Source organism: Panthera pardus, unplaced genomic scaffold, assembly GCF_024362965.1.
Source record: "Panthera pardus isolate Hobbes unplaced genomic scaffold, ASM2436296v1 HiC_scaffold_15, whole genome shotgun sequence".
Taxonomy (NCBI): Eukaryota; Metazoa; Chordata; class Mammalia; order Carnivora; family Felidae; genus Panthera; species Panthera pardus.
This window is the reverse complement of record NW_026526710.1, coordinates 44,408,009-44,431,187: the sequence shown is the minus strand read 5'-3', so window position 1 is coordinate 44,431,187 and position 23,179 is coordinate 44,408,009.

Sequence of the window (23,179 nt, the reverse complement as noted above, 5' to 3'; positions counted from 1 at the left end):
TAGTTCTCTAATTGTCCCCTCATACTCCTGGATTTTTTTTATCTCTTTTTCCCAGCTGCTGCTTTTTCCGTAATTTTATCTTCTAGTTCACCTATTCTCTCCTCTGCCTCTTCAATCCGAGCCGTGATTGTCTCCATTTTATTTTGCAGATCATTAATAGCATTTTTTAGCTCCTCCTGGCTGTTCCTTAGTCCCTTGATCTCTGTAGCAAGAGATTCTCTGCTGTCCTTTATACTGTTTTCAAGCCCAGCGATTAATTTTATGACTATTATTCTAAATTCACTTTCTGTTATATTGTTGAAATCATTTTTTTAAATTTTTTTTAACGTTTATTTATTTTTGGGACAGAGAGAGAGCATGAACTGGGGAGGGGCAGAGAGAAAGGGAGACACAGAATCGGAAGCAGGCTCCAGGCTCTGAGCCATCAGCCCAGAGCCTGATGCGGGGTTCAAACTCACGGACCCGCGAGATCATGACCTGAGCTGAAGTTGGATGCTTAACCGACTAAGCCACCCAGGCGCCCCTGGTTAAATCATTTTTGATCAGTTTATTAGCTGTCGTTATTTCCGGGACTTTTTTTGAGGGGAATTCTTCTGTTTCGTCATTTTGGATAGTCCCTGGAATGGTGCGGGACTGTGGGGCACTTCCCCTGTGCTGTCTTGAATAACTGGAGTTGGTGGGCGGGGCCACAGTCAGACCTGATGTCTGCCCCCAGCCCACTGCTGGGGCCATAGTCAGACTGGTGTGTTCCTTCTCTTTTCCTCTCCTAGGGGTGGGATTCACTGTGGGCCAGTGTGCATGGCCCGTCAGGGCTACTTGCACACTGCCAGGCTTGTGGTGCTGGGGATCTGGCGTATTAGCTGGGGTGCATCGGCAAGGTGCACAGGGGTGGAAGGGGCAGGCTCAGCTTGCTTTTCCTTCAGAGATCTGCCTCAGGAGGGGCTCTGTGGCACCAGGAGGTAGTCAGACCTGCCAATGGAGGGATGGATCCGCATAAGCACAGCGTTGGGTGTTTGCACGGTGCAAGCAAGTTCCCTGACAGGAATTGTCGGGGAATCATTTTGGGATTTTGGCTGGGGGATGGGCGAGGGAGATGGCGCTGGCGAGTGCCTTTGTTCCCTGCCAAGCTGGGCTCTGTCTTCCGGGGCTCAACAGCTCTCCCTCCCGTTGTCCTCCAGCCCTCCTCTTCTCCAAGCAGAGCTGTTAGCTTATAACTTTCCAGATGTCAAGTCCCGCTTGCTGTCAGAACACACTCTGTCAGGCCCCTCTGCTTTTGCCAGCCAGACTCAGGGGCTCTACTTGGCCGGGGGGTGGCCCCTCTGCCCCAGCTCCCTCCCCCCCAGTCCGTGGAGCGTGCACTGCCTCGCTGCCCTTCCTACCCTCTTCTGTGGACCTTTCGTCTGTGCTTGGCTCCAGAGACTCCATTCTGCTAGTCTTCTGGCGGTTTTCTGGGTTATTTAGGCAGGTGTGGGTGGAATCTAAGTGATCCACAGGACGAGGTGAGCTCAGTGTCCTAGCCGCCATCTTCCCACTCATTAGAATCCTCTATTTGCCCCCACTTCCACCTGTAATTTTTTGATTTTTATGAAATAGTTTAATATTTTTAATTTTAAAATTATCAAGTTTATTGATGGAATTATTTAATTTATTACTATATAATTTCTCTATGTCCTTACTTATTTTTTATTCACTTCTCTGTACCATGACATGTTCCTTGTAATAGGTCCCTTGTACTCAAGGAGAACTCATCCTGAATCGTGTGACACATTTTAAATCCTACAGTGCATCTTTAATCTGATGTTTAATACTGATTTAACTGCAGTCTTTCATAATCTCACCTCTTTCCCTTTGCATGTCATCCTGTTTTCCCAGTTTTGTTTTTAATCAGTTTTCTTTTTCATTTTGATTCATGAATTCAATTGAGACTGCCAAAAATATATTTAATGTTTTGTTATCTGTAATATTTTTCATAGTGTTTCTGAGTATGTCACAGACAAGGTGATTTACTTTGCCTTGTTCCGTGACTTTTCCCCTCATGCCTTTTTTGTTAATGTTTTTCTTTTTTTCTTTTTTTTTTTTTTTTTTTACTTCTGTTTTCTAACAAGGAGCCATTTCTCCAGAATCACCATTTGTCAACAGACAGAATGTCTATATTTTCCTTGTCTACTTGAATGTCTGTCCAATTCCCTCCTCACACCTACAGCTGAGAAGGTAACCAACCAATGGCTACATCATTTCTGTGGTCTAAATAGCATTAATCTGTGGGCCGGGCTAAGTCAAAAATAGCATCTTCCTCACCAGTATATCTCTTATATTTGGGATCACTAAATGTAAAAACAAACTAACAAAACATTTCAGTGACTGTTAAGCAGTGAAAAATCACCTAGAATTCTTTATGTTCAGGATGTAGGATGCTGGCACTCACTCCCTATTTTACTATGTTGGTGGTTTTCCAAAAGTTGTACTTTCTAACCAAACACAATAAGAGAAGAGAGAGAAGTTCCAATGGTAATGGCAAGGGAGAAGGCAGAGTGACAGGAGCTTCTATATATTTTGAAAGACAGCAGACTGGGAAGGGACTGGATGCCCTCTGTATATACCCTCAGGCAGGCATAGTATGAGTGGCTCCTCAGTACAGCTTTAAGTGAGCCTCAATTTATTTATAGGTTGACAGGCAGTGATAGTTATTTAGCAATAATTTGTGTGTATTAGTGCTTCTTAACTCTTTCTCTTTATAGACACATAACTCACAAGTTAGGAAAAGCTACCTGGTAGTTTATGAGACATAGACCATTTATACTCCTAATTGGGCTGTGAATTCTGTATTCCATCAAAACCTCTATTCTTTGTTCTATTAAGTATGAGTTCCTTCTTACATATTTAATATTTTCCTCCCTAACCCCTTACTCCTTCTTTTAACAAATCTCCTTAATGTTTTTTATCCTTAAAATGATGAAGGGAACAACAAGCACACCCACAAACCAACCTAATAACACCTCATACTTACCTTTCTTTCTTCCACAAAAAAACTTCTGAAGAACAGTTTATGCCCCTCACCCTTTTTTCTCCAATTCCCACTATTTTGTAAATTACTTACATTTTGTAGTTTTGCCCTAAGTATTCTACTAAAATTACGGTTTGTTTTTTAAAATGATTTCTTAGTGTCTTCTTTCTGTTTGGCTTCTATGAAACATTTCATTTCAATGAAGATTTTTTTGTTTTTCTGAGGAGGTAGCAGAAATAAGAAAGGACTTTGAAGTTTCATGATAGTTAGAATTCTGGATTGACTTTTTTTTTTTATCAACTATGTAAACTTTTTTTTATGCTTTCTAAGTATCGTTTTCCTCATAGTAAGAAAGATGGGCTAGGTTCTGCTGCATTAACAAATAACTCCCAAATCTTAGTAGTTTGAATTAACCAGTTCTTCATGCTGCATGTTCATTACGGCTTGGCTGGGGGCTCTGCTCACAATAATCATTCAGGCACCCAGGCTGACAGAGGGAGTGTCTACTTTGTGCTTCCTAATCACTGAAGCAGGTGCAAGTGACCTAGAGAGACATACATTATTGATACTCACATTTCAGTGGCTAAAGTTAGTTAGATAGCTGAGTCTAATTTCAGTCCGGAACAGTGCCTGGAGTAAAACTGGAAATATTTGCAGAACAGCACTAATGACTACCAAAATCTAGTTTGGGGAACCAAGTGAACATCTGCTTGCCCCATTTTAAACTTCTGTTTTGGCTCTTCTTTGTCATACAATTCCAAAATGCGGGTCTTTTCCTTTATTCTTCGCTGCCCTTCCAATTTTCCCTTGTTTACAACCTAAGTGTCTTCCATAACTTCAACCATCACCTCTGTTTTACTGAAAAGTCTTTAAATCAAGCAATAAATTTCCTCTTCCTGGGCATCTTAGCCAGTATACCCATGACTGAATTCTTCATCCTATAAACTTTCCTCCTGTGCACTTTTTATTTTATGTAAGGGGGTCACCATTATCCTAGACTATAAATTGACCTATAAATTTATGCTTTTCCAGGCCTCCTCTACTCCCCCAAACCTAAAGTCTTTCCCATTTCTAAATCTGGTTTTTGTTTTTTTTTGTCATCAACATCTTTCATTGTTTCTGTACTTTAATCCCTATGCCACTATAGTACCTGAGGTTCAGATTAACACACAGTAATGATTGAGTCAACAAAACTAAATAGCAAAAGCAAAACAATACCTGACTCTCTCATGGTTTCCCATTGTTACAGCTGGCTTGGAGGAGACATCGAAGGTGATGTAAATAGTAAGGAAAGTACAGGATAATTCATGTAAGAGATGATAGGGCCAAAGTGGGGAAGTAGCATTGAGGAGAGAAAGGAAGAGGCAGATGAGGGAAGTTGTCAGTAGATAGAATTGATGGCGTTCAAAAACTTATTGGATTGGGGCACCTGGGTGGCTCAGTTGGTTAAACCTCGACTTTGGCTCAGGTCATGATCTCATAGCTTATGTGTTTGAGCCCCATGTCTGGCTCTCTGCAGACAGCTCAGAGCCTGGAGCCTGCTTCACATTCTGTGTCTCTTTTTCTCTTTGCCCCTCTCCTGTTTGTGTGATTTCTCTCTCTCTCAAAAATAAACATTAAAATTTTTAATTAAAAAAAAAAACGCAAAGATTTATTGGATTAAAGCAAAATTATTCAAATTTGACATTGGAATCATTTAGGGGACTTTTCCAAAGCCATGGTCTCTATCCTGAGAGATATATTTGAATTGATTGGGGGTAGCAAATGGGCATCTTCATTTATGAAAACAAATCTTATCAAGTAACTCCATGAGTAATGAAGATTGAATATGAGGTACAGAAGAAGTAAAATTGAGGTGCCTACTTTGCTGGCTAGAGGAATGATGAGGACAATTACAGTATAGAAGATAAAGGACAGCTTGGGAATGTATGAGAACGTACTGATTTTGTCCAGTTTGTCAATGGAAATTGGGATCTAGAGCTCAGAAGAGAGACTGGGATTGAAAAAAAAAAAAAAATTCGTGAGTATGTAAATGGTATTTTAAGCCAATGAAACTGGATAGGATTTCTCAGGGAGAGAATTTAGTGTAGGAGTGAAGGAGATTATTGTTAGCCCTTTGAGAGATAATGACCCTAACAGCAAGTGGAAACAGAAAAACCAGAGAGGAAGCTTGAAAAAGATGTCTTCTTGGTGAATGAAATATTGTGGGATCGTATAACAGTGTCAAATCTATTTTCTATTGATAAATTGAGAAATTTTATAAATCTTGTGCTTTTAAAAATGATTGTTATTTTTATGATTTATAGTTTATGCAATTTATAAGTTATTTGGTTAAATGAAACGGACAGAACAGTCTAAAAAATTAGACGCTATAATTATGTTTACATTATAATTTTGTGGTCTATAAATTATTACTAGTGGATTATCATAAATGCAAATTTTTCTATCTCACTAGTACTACTGTTTTAATCTTACGTTATTTTATATTTCACAATAGGAAACCAAAGTTAGCCAGTATTTCCACACAGTAATACTTCAAGGAGGATATAATTCCTTGAGTTTTCTTATACATTGTTAGTGTGAGTGTAATTTGGGCATTGTCTCCTGAAGTTGAGCATTGATATTACCATGCCTCAGCAAATTCCACTCTAGGGGAAATCTCCATTAGAGAAAAACTTCTGCATATTTACAAAAGAAACATGTACAAAAATATCATTAATAGTATTTCTAATAGTAAAAACTGAAAACAACTCAAATGTCCATCTATGAGCGAGTAAATAAACTGCATGTTCACACAGTAGAACATTATCAACAGATAAAGCGAATAGATTAAAGCAACAAGTAATAACGTAGAAAATCATAGCAATATAAAATAGGAAAAAAAATGAGTCCCCAAAAGATTACATGTAGCATGCTATCCTTTTTATAACATCAAAGAGAACTAAAATAAACTAACAAACGCAGATGCAACAAATTATTTTCAAATGAAAACTAGGAAATGATGAACAGAATTTTGGATGATGACGGTCTTGTGTAGGAGAGCCAAGAGGGATGTGCTAATGGAGGCACCATGTAATTAGATGTAAGTCATGCTCCTCATCGTAGCTTTTGTTTTGAAGTGGTGAATTAACACGTGCTTGTTACATTATTCAAAAAACGAATAACCCGTAAAAGCAAGCCAGGTACGGATCAATGATGTCAGTGTCATGGTACAGGGATATAATTCACCTAATACTATACATCTGAGGTTGAATGGAGAAAAAATATTTAAATGAATTGTTTGTAATTGAAGCCTAAAGGATAAGTTGCTAATTGTGCTCTATTGTGATTATTAGATAGTACTTTGTTTTTAGCTGAAAGACAAATTCTCAGTGTGTATGGTCAGAGACAGGGACTAGAACCTTTTGTTCAGAAATCTTACCTTTACTGGATGCAAAATTCTTTTTTTTTTTTTAAATAGCTTATGTTGAGATCTAATACAGAAATCACTTGCTTCATCATCTGTTTGCTTGAGTTCAGGAACAGTTCATTTCAATTTGACTTTTCTTTCTTTCTGTAGATAAGAAAGTGTTCTTGAGGCTCATAAAACATTGTTGAAAAGTGTAAATTCTGAATCTTTCAAGCCAGAGTTTACTTGCAAGTTTCCTTTTTCCTTTTTCTTCCCCCGCCCCTTTCTTCTTTTCTCTACAACTGCGGTAGGAACAGTATTTTTTTCATGCAATGTCATCTTTCACACTTTAGTTAATTGCCCGAGTTTGTAGGAAATTATGTTGATAACAGTGGCCACTCACCCTATATTTAAGCCTTAACTAACTACTGGTCTCTGGGTTCCTGTGTGGTATTTGGAGATTACAAACCTTTTTAGCAACTGGGTATTTTTATTCACCTTTTTATTCAGTACTCAGCACAGGGTGAATTCCTTGTGTGTTTATAGCAGAGTATAAATAAGGAGGTGGTTCAATCAGGAGGCTTTTGTATTTCAATAGGCACGTTATATTCATTTATGTTGAGGAGTGGCACTCACATCACTGGAGGGCTTATTCTTTGTTGATAGTCATTTTGCTGGATTGAAAGCATTTCTATGTTATAGTTTAAAATTATCCATATTCTTCATGTTTGCTTTCCTTGAAAACTTGATTCCCAAGGAAAGAGTGCCTCTTGGCAGTTATTTTACATGCTAACTATGTTGATCCCATCGGAAATTAGATTTGTATTACAAAAAGAAGACATTTATATATAGGGGGGGGTATTCAAGATCTTTCTTTGTATACGTTATTATTCAGTTGGTATGCAGTAGTAGGGCTTTACTGATTATTAAATATTGCAATTCTTCTGGGACGCCTGGGTGGCTCGGTTCCTTAAGCATCGAACTTTGGCTCGGGTCATGATTTCGTGGTTCATGAGTTCGAGCCCTTTATCGGGCTGTCTGCTGTCAGCACAGAACCTACTTTGGATAATCTGTTCCCCTCTCTCTCTGTCCTTCCCCTGCTATCTCTCTCTCAAAAATAAACATTTAAAATATTGAAATTGCTCTAAACTGATTAAATATCCTCTTGCCTGAGACTCAAATACCCCTCCATTTTTCCAGAATCTCCTCTAAGACCTGCTACCAAATGGTTAGCATGTAGCAAACGGGATTTGGTCTTGTTCTATAGCATTGTTTATCATTACAGTCATACTAGCAATCATGTCATTCCTATTGTTAAATAATTTTGACTATCACACCACATATGCCTCTTTCACCAAACAAATAATGGTTTAAATCTTCATAGGAAAACTGAGGACTGCTCAAATTTTCAAGAAGCAATAGCTAATTAGTAAGGTTAATTTAGCTTGATAATTACAATCATGGTGATGAATGTAATACCTAAGGCTTATAAAAATGCATTTTAATAGATGTAAATAATGCCTATCCCATTTTCTACATTATTCAGCAGATGAACACTTGTGTGCATTGTCCAAGAAATACACATTGAGACAAAGGTTCAAGATCACATCTTTTGTTGGGAAGGTACAAGAAACACCGGCATGGAAACAGAGTGAAACAGGGAGGGAGGCAGCCCGTGAAGTATCTGTGTTAACACAGAGAGAGAAGTTGAATCCCACAGGGAATCTCTGAGAAAGGTTGAGATGTGTGCTTCAGAATTACCCCACTCAGGCTGAGGGAGTTGAGATATCTATACACACACACTACTGGTTATTGGTTGAGGGCTGATCCTTGGCACTTCTGATCTGTGAGCCCTAGTATAGAGCAGCCTTGTAGGAAAACCTTCAGGCACGGAGAACCCACTACTGGCATGTGGAAGTCCTGCTTTCTGAGGGGATAAGGATGGAGGGATATGGGCTGGGCACTGACAGGAACTGCTATAATTACTTCATTATCATCGGAGTTAGGTTCCATAGTCTGTGGTTCTTGAATTGCTCTTTTAATCTATCCTCATTGAATATCCATTTTGCTATGATAAAGAACTATTTCTTTTTAGCCTTTTAGGGAGAGATGGATTGAAAAGCTTCTTTTAGAAAAGGTCATGTTCCTTAAAATAAAACGGCTTAGTAAATTTTAAATCTTTGAGGATTTAACTTGCCTTCCAATTTCAAGATTGCCTCCTATGTTCATGCAAGGCAATAAATATTTATTTCCATCTGTGTAGCCATTAATGTGTTCAGTGGGTAATGGTCTATACTTTTTTCTCCCAAATATTTAAAGGATAGGGTAGGGTTTTCTCTTATGTACCCCACATGTAGATGTTTGCTATGCAGAATTTGTATCATTACAGAAATTGTAATGATAGCAAGTTCAGGCAACCCGACTGTACAATGCCATCGTAAGAAAGCTGTTCTGGTTTAGCTGATGATGTACTTTAAAAAAACAAATGCATTTAATAATGTGCCCAAAGCATTACGATCATTTCAGGAAATCTGGATAATACAAAAACACATATAAAAAATAAAAACCACCTGTTTTATTCTCCAGCAATAACCACTACCATCATTTGTCATGTTGACTTATATTCTTTCCTTATGTCCGTTATGTCCATTTATTTCCATCTGATTATGATTTCCATATCATTAAAATATGCATAAGCACCTTTTGCATTCTAGAACAAAATGCATTTCTCTAGATTAGTAGTTTTTAAACTTTAGTGTGCCTCAGAATCACCTACAGACTTTGATAAAACAAAGATTGCTGGGCCTTATTTCTCGGTCTTTTAATTGGGTAGATCTAGGATGGAATCTGAGTATATGCAAATTAGAGAGTCCAACATTTCCATGTGAGGTTAATGATGCTGATCTGAACACTATACATATAGAACCAAGTTTTATAAACTTTTTACACATTGGAGTGAAGGTAATTTTCTGTTTGATTAGGGCATGGATACACATGCATATTTATTTCGTAAAAATTCATCCAGCTCTTTGAATTTTATATGAATTTTACACATCAATAAGACTTTAAAGAAAATTTCAAAAACTTGCTTACAATAACTTAGTAATATTATCTCTATGCGTGTGATATAGTTTATTCAGCCATGCCCTTACTTTCATGCTTCTAATGAATATTAGTGTATTCTACTAAAATCCTAATATTAATGTGTTAAGATTTTAGAGAATTTCAAATGTTTTATAGCATTGCAAATATAAGCTAAAAATGGATACAAATATTTTAGGACTGTTGGTACATATTGCTGTATTGCTTTCCCAAAATTATAATAATCCATAGTTCAAACAACAGTTATGCAATTTCTGGTTTTATTTGCTGAACGGGTGATTGCTTTCTTTGGCTGATGGTAGTATGGTATGTTTCTTCATTGTTTAGGTATATTTTTAATATCTTAAGCATAAGTAAAATGTGTGAACAATCTATATGGTTTTCTTGTGCCATGCTTTCAGAACTATGGGCGATAGCATTCCTTGAAAGATCTAAATTCTTGGAAAACATGTTTCTAGCTTTGCCCTAGGTAAAATGCTGGAGATTGTTTTGTATTCTTAATATTAAAGACTGAAAGCTAATATTGTAATTTGAATAGACCCCAACATTTTTTTTTAATTTCAAACCTTTTATTTTGGAATAATTTTAGATTTACAGGAAAGCTCTAGAGATAGTACAGAGAATTCCCGTGTACCTCCCATCCAGTTTTAGCTGCCCCTAATGTTGTTGTCTTACAAATCTGTGGTACTTTTTTAGTTTTTTTAAAATTTATTTCAGTTCCTATGTTACAATTTTTTTTAACTTTAAGTTTACATCCAAGTTAGTTAATGTATAGTGCAATAATTTCAGGAATAGAATTTAGTGATTCATCACTTACACGTAATATGTAGTGCTCATCTCAAGTGTCTTCCTTAATGCTCCTCACCTCTTTAGCCCTTCCTGCCAGCAGCCCTCAGTTTTTTATATTCAAGAGTCTCCTATGGTTTGTCTCCTTCTGTTTTTATATTATTTTGCTTCCCTTCCCTTATGTTCATCTATTTGGTATCTTAAATTCCACATATGAAAATCAAATATTTGTCTTTCTCTTACTGACTTTATTCACTTAGCATAATATACTCTAGTTCCACCTATGTTGTTGCAAATGGTAAGATTTCATTCTTTTTTATCGCTGAGTAATATTCCATTGTTTATATATACCACATCTTCTTTATCCATTAATCAGTTCATGGACATTTGGGCTCTTTCCATACTTTGGCTATTGTTGATAGTGCTGCTATAAACATTGGGGTGCATGTGCCCCTTTGAATCAGCCTTTTTGTATCCTTTGGATAAATACCTATTAGTGCATTGCTGGGTCATAGAGTAGTTTTTATTTTTTTGAGGGACCTTCATACTGTTCCCCAGAGTGGCTGCACCATTTTGCATTTCCACCAACAGAGCAAAAGGGTTCCTCTTCCTCTACATCCTTGCCAACATCTGTTGTTTCTTGAGTTGTTCATTTTAGCTATTCTGACAGGTATGAGGTGGCTTTGATTTGTATTTCCCTTATGAGTGATGTTGAGCGTTTTTTCATGTGTCTGTTAGCCATCTGGATGTCTTCTTTGAAAAAGTATGTCTTTTGCACATTTCTTCACTGGATTGTTTGTTTTTTGGGTGTTGAGTTTGATACGTTCTTTATAGATTTTGGATACTGATCCTTTATCTGATATGTCATTTGCAAATATCTTCTCCCATTCCCTCTATTGCTTTTCAGTTTTGCTGATTGTTTCCTTCACTGTGCAGAAGGTTTTTATCTTGATGAGGTCCCAATAGTTCATTTTTGCTTTTGTTTCCCTTGCCTCCGGAGACATGTTGAGTAAGAAGTTGCTGTGGCCAAGGTCAAAGAAGCTGTTGCCTGTTTTCTCCTCTAGAATTCTGAAGGCTTCCTGTCTTACATTTAGGTTCATCTTTGACTTTATTTTTGTGTATGGTGTAAGAAAGTGGTCCAGGTTCATTCTTCTCCATTTAGTTGTTCAGTTTTCCCAATGCCATTTGCTTAAGAGGGTGTCTTTTTTCCGTTGGATATTCTTTCCTGCTTTGTCAAAGATTGGTTAGCCATACATTAATGGGTCCATTTCTGAGTTGTCTGTTCTGTTCCATTGATCTATGTGTCTGTTATTGTGCCAGTGCCATACTGTCTTGATGATTACAGCTTTGTTTGGTTTTCTTTTTCAGGATTTCTTTGGCTATTTGAGGTCTTTTCTGGTTCCATACAAATTTTAGGATTGTTTGTTCTAGCTCTGTGAAGAATGCTGGTGTTATTTTGATAAGGATTGCAGCCCAATAACATTTGTTCTCCAGAGTACTCCTTCTGTTGTACTCTGCTCAGAAAACAACTGAGAGACTCTCATTAACTTTTTTCCTTCCTCATTGAAAAGTGAAACCACCATTATGTAACAATCAGGACTGCTATTTATAAGGTAATAGTGTGGAGGAATAGGATCCTCAGAGTTCCACTAAATATAGTTACAACTAAATGTGGTCCTTGGGCACCTGGCTGGTTGGTTGAGCATCCAACTTCAGTTCAGGTCATGGTCTCACGATCTGTGAGTTCCAGCCCTTTGTCCGGCTCTGCACTGACAGCTCAGAGCCTGAAGCCTGCTTTGGCTTCTGTGTGTGTCTCTCTCTCTCTCCCCGCCTCTCTCTCTCTTTCTCTCCCTCTCTCTCTCTTTCTCTCCCTCTCTCTCTCTCTCTCCCTCTCTCTCCCCCTCTGCCTCCCTCCTTTCCTCTCTCTCTCTGTCTCTCAGAAATAAACATTAAAAAAAAATTTAAAAAAAACAACTAAATCTGGTCCTTGGGATGTGCAGGTGGCTCAGTCAGTTAACCGTCTGACTCTTGATCTCATCTCAGGTCATGATCTCAGCATTGTGAGTTCAAGCCCCATGTTGGGCTCCATGCTGGGTGTGAAGCCTACTTAAATTTAAAAAATTTTTTTAAAAATGTGATCTTTACGTTCAGCTCTCATTGAATCACAAGTTTTTAAAACATTCTTTATTGAAAAAGTCATTACAAATCAGATTTTGTGTTTATCTCTAATGTAGTCAACACAATGCATTATATTGAACAAAAGCCTTCTATATAAATAATCAAGCACATGTATGACTTTCCTTATATTCTTGAACCTAAATATTAATATACACTGAAAGATATCTAAAGTGCATAAAATTTTTCTATGTTCAGGGAAAATTACAAATAAGGTAATCAAATATTGACATAGCACTCATTTTTTCTGTATGCAATAAAAACTTCGTACAATTCTGACAAGTAGTCCTTTCTTTCCAAGAGTTAATAGAATAATTTCCAATATTCACCTATTACCTGTTTCTGTCATGATTAGAGATTTCAGGTAACACTGTTATATTGTCTGGGCAAGAAGGAACATGGTAAGTATGTGAAAGCGGAACATTTAAGAAACTGACACATGGGTGTTCCATGCATATCTGTTAAACTACATTAAAACTAAAGCTGAATATTCTTTAACTGACACATGTTTCTGGGATAGAAGTACGAAGTTCTGTTGGACTGCAGTTGCTGGTTGTGTTTCCTGTATCCTTTCTAAATGTTTGGGAGATGAATAATGGTAAAATTTGAAGAGAAAACAAGACAATTTGCTATGTTCTCCAATTACTGCCTGCTTCTTGCATCCCCCTTTATCTGGATGTTTGCCCTCAACTCTTCCACAATATGAATTTAATTTATTAATAAAAGTAAAACATTTTGCATAAAAGTGTATACTTTTTAGGTGATATAGGATTCTGTGTTTTTCTCTCAATCTTCCTCTTTCCTTTTTCTTTAGTCTTTCCATATCATAATTAAAATTTGGCTGGATACTGCCATAAAAATTTGATATAATCCACAATTTTTTTTAATGTTTGTTATTGAGAGACAGACACAGAGCATGAGCAGGGGAGGGGCCGAGAGATGGAGAGACACAGAATCCGAAGCAGGGTCCAGGCTCTGAGCTGTCAGCACAGAGCCCGATGTGGGGCTTAAACTCATAAACTGTGAGATCATGACCTGAGCCGAAGTTGGACACTTAGCCGACTGAGCCTGAGCCACCCAGGCACCCCATATATATAATGATCTACAATAATGAAAAGGTAGTGAAATCTGTGCGAGAGAGCTTTCTTGGGGTTTATATCCTCTGCTTTTCTCCCCAGCGGCTAGTTTTATTAGGATTTGGAAAATGTGATTCAAATTTTACCATCCCAGAAAGTTTTTGAGAAAAAAGGCAGTAATTTACAATAGTATATTATACAATACCAAGGTGGCATAAGATATGTAGCAACAGGATGATGTAGTAGAGAATTACATTATCTCTCACTACCTATCTTTCCATCTGTCTATATATGTATCTATAGATAGATAGGTAGATATAGATATATGCCACAGTTCATCTAAAAGCATCACTGAGCACTTTGCAGCCAATTACTGGTCTTAAATGTCAGCAAGAGGATGTGTTAATTTTTAAGCAAAACCCAAAATGACTTTCCTATCTGAGCATCCAATGAAATTCTGCATCTGAGGGATTTTCTCCCACAAATGCCAAACTGAATATATTTACATATGTTCTGATATATGAAGAAGTTGGAAATTGCATATGACTTTAAAACAATTTAAGAAATTGCTTTTGCAAGCTGGGTGTTTACATCTGTGTATGATTATTTTAATTTTTTCTGTTAGGTGATTCTAAAAAATAACCAATAAAAACTGATTTTTTTGTCTGTTACCTAAATAAGTTAACTTTTAATGCTGATAACTTGGGACTCAAGTTTATGGACATAAAGTATAATGATTATTCTAAACCAAAAATGTAAACCTAAGTGAAATTTCGCACCTCAAATAAAGGAATATTATGTTTAAAAGCCAATAAATCAATTAAATTTTATTGTGTCATTTGTGGCACTTAAATTATTGGGAACTTTTCATTAGACCTATAGAGAACAAGCAGTTATATGGGTCTTTCCCTTTTCTGATTAATTAGCTGGTTAACCACAGCTCAAATTCATAAGCAACGATGGTCTCAACCCCTCTTCACTATAGGAAACCATTTTTCTAAGTTAACTCCTTTGGTATTATGTTCAGAGAACCTTAAACTTCTGTTTCGTCATGTACCTTTTAGGTAACCAGACAGTTCACCACATACTTTGTACAAGCTTCTGAATAAAATTTAAAGTGACAACATTCACATGTGAGGAATCTATGCCTAGTAACAGTAAAACGTGAGGTTATTCTGGTGCATCTCAGGGACTATTCATATGAAATTATGTAATATGTAATTAATATTCAGAATTGCTTAGTAGCCCAGTGCTACTACTGTCTAATTTTTAAACACTAATCTTTTCCTGCCCAGCCACTTAGGGCCACCCCATGCAATACGAACCAGTCTATGAATACACAATATTTTTAAAAAATTGTTTATAAGTGCCTAATTAAATGGGTACTTTTGCTGATGAGCAATCAAAGGAAAACGGAGACGAAGAGGAGCAGCTGTAAAAAAAATTATTAGGGGAGGGTGTGGGTAGGGTAACATGAGAAGAATTTCTTTCGTGCTAGATGCCTCTGATTTCCCTTGCTAAGGCAGAAGTACATGAAGAATTTTCCCCACAGACAGTTTTTCATAGTGGAAAAGAACTTCCTCGAATTTGGGACTTATGTTTTGACTGTGACCAAATAAATCCATCCAGAAATTATTAACCATCCATCATGTGTGAAGACACTGTAAAGGAATAAAAAACCAAGATAATCTACACAATGCTCCTTTAATATTTTCCTGCAATTATCCTGCCATAGTGGAAACTGCACTATTTAACCTCAACCGGCTTGAAATGAACTTTTAAACTTTGGTACAGATCCTTTCTATTTGTTCTTAATCTCCATTTCTAGTAGGTCAGTTAGTGAATTTATGGTGGAGTGTTGGATCTGGGGGCAAAATCTTCATTTAACATACCTGTCCTATACCCAGCCTTGTAATAGCGGCTATGCAGATGATGAAAAGAATTAAGGGTTGAGGCCTTTTCCCTAAATGATCTTAACCGTATAGTTAGAGGTTTTAAGGACTCAGAGATAAAACAAAATCAACCAAACAATGAGAAGCAATAAGTCTGAAAGGGAACAACTTTTCCAACGTGCGGCCTTATTGGTATTGAAATATTCGATGACTAACACAGATCTTGCCTTCTTTACATCAAGGGATGGTTTATTCAGATCAATAAACCCACACATTTACAGAAATGATTTGCACAGCAAATATGAAAGACAGCTCCTTAAACAGCACCTATTGTGGTGATTGCAACTGGTCCATTAAGAACCTCTGGGTGTGCACATCAGTCATTTCTAAAGTGTTGCTGTTAAAAAGGAGCCACGAGCTAATGCCTCCTGAGATGGAGTGTGCTTGACCTTGTCTGGGCTCAGGCATTCGCTCAGAGGGAGACATGTTGCATTTAGGTAACTGCAGGTGAGGTCTATGTTATGACCAGAAAAGCTGTTATAAAAGAGACCATTTTTTTCTCTGAGGTCCGATATTTTCATGCGCTGATTTTTGAATAAGGTAGGGAGTCTGTTGCTTTTTCTCTTCTGTGGTTTAGCTGACATTTCTAGTGAAGCCCTGAGAACTATATAGGCTTTAGCAATGACAATATTTTGTGTTTCTCATGTCAGAATTTTAAAGCATTTTATTAAGAACATGAGTGCCCTCACTGGGTGAAAATGAAGAGCAGGTTAGTCATAAATCCAAGGGAGGGTACTGCTCACTGGTTCACACTGCTCTCATTCAGTTTTATGATCTCCTGTGCTAGACATATGGCAGCATAATGGTGTCAGGGACTCTCCTTTCATTGTCCTCTTCCTCAAGACAATGTGGCCTCCATTTACAGTGTTTATGAAGTGGGATGAGTCTCTGGGGATGCAGGTTCTTTGTTTAATTACAGAGCCAGAGGGTTGTCTGTCTTCTCTGTTGTTGCCTCCAGGTGCATTGTTGAAAGACCTTCACAACTGTAGGCATTTTCCTTCGTGAACACACACGTCACCAGGCAGAGCCCCTTGGCAGGTATTGGACGTTCCGGGACCAGCATCTCCTATCTCTACACGAAGTGTCTTAAAGATGACATGACATCAGATTTTCTTCCTTATGTTAGAACTTTGAAGGTTGGAGGTGTGAAATCTGGCTTCCCCTAAGGCTCTCGTGTGAGTCTGAGTGTTGGTTTCACAAGCCATCTATGAAAAGGGTGTATGAACAGACTCTACAGATGCTGCGTCTAGCTTCATTGTGCCAAAGAAATTGAGGGTACTTCTGCCACCAGGTTTTCTATTTTAAGACAGCTTATATATTTTTGCTGGTTTAATTTTTTCAAGATATTTTGTTGTTGATAAATGACCCAAACCCTGGGGTCAGTGAGATGAAAAATGGCTCACGTATTCCTTTCTAGCCAGACATCTCAGATGTGTGAAAGAAGTAAAATCCTCAATGAAGTCATGTTTTCACGTGGTAAAACATTTTAAAATTTGATTTGAATATTGAAAATAAATGAGATTGATGTCTTAGTCTTTAAAATATCTTAATTTCAATGAAATTTACTCACTTCTCCTCTCCTCTCCCCTCCCCTCCCCCAGCTCCCTCTCCTAGGGATCACATGCCCAAGAGACCCTGGCTCCCTGGACCACACAGTTTGAGATGCTGATGTACCACAGTGAGACTAGTATAAGGGCACATGTGTGGCCCTCTGTAATTCTAGGATCCAAACCCCATCAGTTTCCCCTTCTCCTTTTGGGCATTTTCGGTGTGTAAGATCACTCATGAGCTAGCCCTCAACTTGTAGGTGACTCTCAACATTTTCCTCCCTATGGTTTTCTTTTTTGTGTCTTCTCTGTCACATATGTGGGCTGGTCCTGCCTGCTGTTCTGGCCCTGTGTCCCTTCTTTACCTCAGTAGGTTCCAACAGTCACCCCCAAGAGAGGTCCTGGCCAGGATCTGATATAGGTGGGCAGTGAGGCAGTTCTGACCCAATGCTTTATATTAGTTTTTTAGATTTTAATCACAGCTCAGTGGTACTTCATTTTCCCAGAGTTCAAATATTAGTCCATGAGAAAACAGAAAGCTCTAATAAGAATCACTCTTTCCTTTGGAAATGGGTCCATACTGCCCTGGACCGAACTTCTTCCTTTGGAGAGAAAACCTCGTCTTCCAAACATATCTTGAACATGTCAGAATAGAATGAACGTAGGTGTCTTGACAGTGGTGGCCCTGATCCCTTAACATTGATGGGTTAAAGCTAGTAAATAAAATTTGAAAAATCCTTATAAACAATAACAATCGTTATTAATGTTGCCAGATTATTTTTTTAAGTTTATTTATTTTGAGGAAGAGAGAGAGGGAGAGAGAGAATCCCAAGCAGGCTCTTGCTGGCAGCCCAGAGCCTGATGCAGGGCTCAATCCCACGAACTGTGAGATCATGAGCTGAAATCAAGGGTTGGTTGCTTAACTGAGCCACCCAGGCACCCCAATGTTGCTATATTCTTAAGTTAAAAATCTCTTTTTCACTCTCCTGAACTCTGATCCAGTCCTCATATTCCAAAATACGCAACTTGTGGTATTATTTGTAAAGATGTTCATTGTAAACCCCAATGGCTGAGCCACTTGAATGCCCTGTCATTGCAAGGTAGGGAGGCAATAGGCTCATGAGAAAAAATACACTTCTGCAAAAAGTTGGGGCACCACACTGCTAAATTCTTTGCAACTCTGGCACCATTAAAAAAGTTCTGTATTGCATATATGAAATTTGCTAAAAGAGTAAATCTTAAAAGTTCTCATCACAAGAAAAAAATTTTGTACTTATGTATGGTAACAGATGTTAACTACACTTATTGTGATAATTTTGCAATGTGTACAAATAACTGAATTATGTTGTATACTTGAAGCTAATATGTTATATGTCAATTATACCTCAACATAATTTTTAAAAAATTTTCTGGACATTTAGTGATTCAGATGGAATTGAAAGAAAATTCAGTCAAAGCCTAGAGTAAAATCAAGTGCCTATTAGCCTGAGAGAAATAATAAATAGGAATTAATGCAGAAGGGACCTAAACTAGGTGACCTTATTTATCTATTTATACAGCTATATGTTTTTAAATAGGTATAAAAATAATGTAAAAAATATATACATGTATATATAACATTTATTATATGTCTTTGTGCGTGTGTGTGTGTGTGTAGGTGTGTGTATAGGTAGTTGACAGAGAGATGCTTTGCTAGTTTTTAAAATCGAGGGCAAAATTCAGAAAAAAAAAAACCACACAGTAATCCCAAAGTTATGGGAAAACCTGACTGAGACATTGGTTATAAGGTAGACACTGGTACTCCCCTTTTAGCAAAAAGGTCTATAGACAAAGCCCCAGTTAAAAAGAGACCCTGTATGTAAATTTTTCAGCAGAGACTGCTCACTTCCAACATCTTTTCTTATCCTCTTCCTGAAGTATAAAACCTCTGAATTTTAGCTAGGTGCATGGCCTCCTAAAATAGGTTACGTCTGCCAGCCTCATTTGAAGCTAGTTGTGGACTAAAAATATAAATAGAAATGTCATATGTGATTTCCAGAAAATAAACTTTAAAAGAGAGGGTGATTAATACCAGAATATATAAAGAACCCCTACAACTAACAACAACAAAAAATAACCTGATTAAAAAAAAATAGGCAAAGGACTAGAATACACATTTCTCCAAAGAAGATATACAAATGGCCAACGAGTACATGAAAAGATGTTTAACATCACCCATCATTAGGGAAATGTAAATCAAAGCCACAATAACATACCAGAATATACCCTTTAGAATGGCTATTATTTAAAAAACAAAAATCCAGCAAATAACAAGTGTTAGCAAGGATGTGAAAAAATTGGAAACCTTGTGCATCACTGATGGGAATGTAATGTGGTGCAGCCACCATGAAAAATAGTATGTCAATTTCTCAAAAAAAATTAGGTGTAGAATCATCATATGACCTAGCAATTTCAATTCCACTTCCAGATTGTATATAATAATATATATAGTCTCAAATATATATATATATATATATGTATATATATATATATATATGTGTGTGTGTGTGTGTGTATATGTATGATATCATAATATATATAACATCATATATATAGTAATATATATCCCCCCAAAAATTGAAAGCAGGGACTCACATATTTGCACACACATTTATAGCAGCATTATTCACAATAGAGTGAAGCACCCCAATTGCTCAATAGATGAATGGACATGCTAAATGAAATAAGCCAGTCACAAAAGGACAGATATTGTATGATTCCACTTATGTGAGGTACGTTAAAGTAGTCAAATTCATGGAGACAGAAAGTAAAATAGATGTTACCAAGGGCTGAGGGGAGAGGAGGAAGTGGAGTGTTCATTGATTAATGGGTACAGATTTTCAGTTTGGGAACATGAAAAAGTTATGGTAGTGGATGGTGGTGATGGTTGGAGAACAATGTGTACTTATGCCACTGAACTGTTCACATAAAATGGTTAGAATGGTAAATTTTGTTATGTATGTTTTCTCACACACAAACATGCATACACAAATGTGCGTGCGTGTCAAAGATGTAAAAGGGAGGGCATGTGCTTCTGTTCCTTTCTTTCTTTCTTCAGCTGGAATGTAAACCTAGTGAGTGGGAATTGAGCAGACATCCGGGATTGTAAGTAGAAGCCACGTGTTGAAGTTGGTGGAGCAACAGGACACAAGGGGGCTGGGTTTCATCACCACAGAGCGGCCATGCCAGTACCGGGCAACTCACTTTTAGATTTTACATGAGTGAGAAACTCTATCTTGTTTGGGCCACTAGTATTTATCTACCACTGTTTGCTGAATTTCATCCTATTTTAACCACTTAATACTGATTTGCTTTGCTATAACTGAGTGCCCTTCAAATTTTTGACCAGAAGATTTGATCTGTGCTTTACATAGAAGCACACTATTATCCACTATGACTGTGACCAACATGAGCAAATAAATCCACCATCAATAAGTCATAAAAACGATGATTATCATTCTCCTTCACAAAGAGGAGGTGCAATAAACCAGGTAAGAGTGTATAATTTTAATCTAAGTTTCTCTTGAGCTTCTCTGTGTTTTGAGTAGATTGTTTATGTAATTGGGCTCCGTCCCTTGTAATTTTAGTTCATTCTTCTGGGATGTTAGCAGTCTGGCCATCCTGGCATCATTCATTGCTTAATTCTCTCAATTTTGTGGTTAAGATGTTCATAAAAATTATTAAATGATACTAGAGTCAGTGTCAAATCTTCAGAAGAACCATTTGAATTTCCAGGCAGTTGGAGGCCAACCAAGAGATTGCTCATTTGGGGGCAACAAAAGCGGGCACCTTGAAAACAAAGACAAAAAATAAAACCCAGTTCTTTGGACAATTTGTCCTCAGATCATTACTTAAAGTAGATTTTAAAAATTAGATAGCATGTATTATGATTCATACAAGTTATAAGGCATTTTATGGAGTGCTTGATAGACTACACATTAACTATTATATATTCAAACCCACAATAACTTAAAATTGTATCATTGTTTAATTCTGGAGGAAACAAGTTTCACACTCTAAACTCCTTGAAGTTTGGGGCTGAAGACAGTCATTTGCACATAATCATGATCATGTCTATAGCTTTGGAGTGTAATTATTATGCATAAAATACAAATACTAATATCTAGTGGAGAAAAAAATTCCCTATGTCTTTTCTGTGTAAATATTTGTTTCTCTATTTAGTCTATTAAATGATACATGTCCAAAAAACAAACAACAAACAAAGCTTCTGGAAGCCTCCAAAGTTTATTTGTAGTGTTCCAGGTAAGCTGACATTTGACCATTCCAATTACTAAATGACCTCATTGGAATGTGGACAAAACAAAGGTGTTTAGTCTGGTGAGGGCTGGAGTTCAGAATGTGAGAGGGGACTGGGAAACTGAACTCAGAGACAAGGACACTCTGCTTTCGTGTCCCATCCCCTCCCTGAGAAGATCACCACTTTACCCGCTCCTCTCATCCAGCCTCTGCCTCTTCTTTCCAACTCCAGAGGACCAGCTGTTTTGAAATTCAAGGCTAATCCTCCACATAATGTATATCTCATCCTTCCTTGTCTCCTCCAGGTCCTTATGGCAACTCTTTACCTTCCCTCTTTCTTGGCTCATTCCCCTCAGCTGTTTATGCTTCTCTGTTCAGTACAAAAATTCAACCAATTTTTTCCCAACTCCACGCAGTGATCTAGTTGCTACCATCTCTCTCCTTGGCTCTTCACAATCAAGTTACTTGAAAGCATAATCTATACTCAGCATTTCAATTGCTCACCTATCAGCCACTCCTTCTAACCTGGCTTCTATGGCTCCCACTCCGTCGAAAGTGCTCTTGACAAGGTTATAGATGATCTCAAAACACTAAGTCCAATAGGTAGTTTTCTGTCATTATGTTACTAGAGCTCTCAGCCTCATCGAGTGGGGTCGAATCTCTTTTCCTCAAAATCTTGATTTCTAGATTTCCCTTGATCTCTCTCTGTCTCCTCCTGATTCTGTGTCATTTGACATTTTTCTTCCATCTCTCCCTTAAATGTGGTTGTTACCTGGGTCTGTATCCTTCACACTCTCTCTTCTGATTCTCCGGGAAATCTTTCCACCCTCACAGCTTTATCTCCTGCCTTGTCTTTCAAATTTGTTTCTCTATTTGCCTTAGGCAATGATGATAACTCCAGGACTCAGTCTTTCCATTTGAACATCCCATGGACCTCTCCATCTCAACATGCACAAATTTAGGCTTATCGCCACTAAGCCTCATTAGCCTCCTATATTCCCTCTCTTGATGTATGATGTCACCTGGTCTTTCTTTCCGTCTCCTAAACAAACAAGATATATTTTCTTACCTCTAGCATTTGCACATGCTACTCCATCCTTTAAGGAATATTTCCCTAGCCCATTTTACTTAGCACTTTTTGTCATTAACATCTCACCTAAGTGCTATTTTTTTTAGAAACCTTTTACCAAATCCCAAGTTTCTGCTAGAACTTCCTACTACATACTTCTTTTGACCCTTTTTACTTGTCTGTAATCCCCCTAGACTGAGTTCCTTGAGGCTTAGGACTATGCCTTGTTTATTATTGTATTGACAGAGGCTGGGACATAGTACTATATATAGTACTAGATATATATCTTGAATGACTGAGTGGACCTAGAGTCCTGTGAATTATCCTACACCGTTTCTTTATTCCACAGTGCACTAAGTTCTAGAATTCAACTTCCTGGATTACGATCAAATCCGTTTCTTTGACTTTTTCCCCTAACATGCTTTCTTCTCTAGTTATTGCAATGGTCTTCTTGTTTGTCTTGCTGGCTGTAGGCATATTCCTCTCAAAATTCATCCCATATGTTGGCCCCAGAATTATCTTTCTAAAATATAAATCTGACCATGCCACTTACCTACTCTAAATATTTCCATGGCTCCCCACCTACCATGTTTGTCAAACTACAAAACACAATATACAGGGAAATTCATGCTTTGTTCCTTGCCATGTTTCCACACCCTTCACTTACCTCCCGTACACTCACAGCACACATCAGTCTTGCCAAACTTGGCATTGTTCCCTGAATGAGATGTCATATTTACCACCACTCCTGCCCCCATGTCTTAGTATGAGCTCTTCCTTCTGC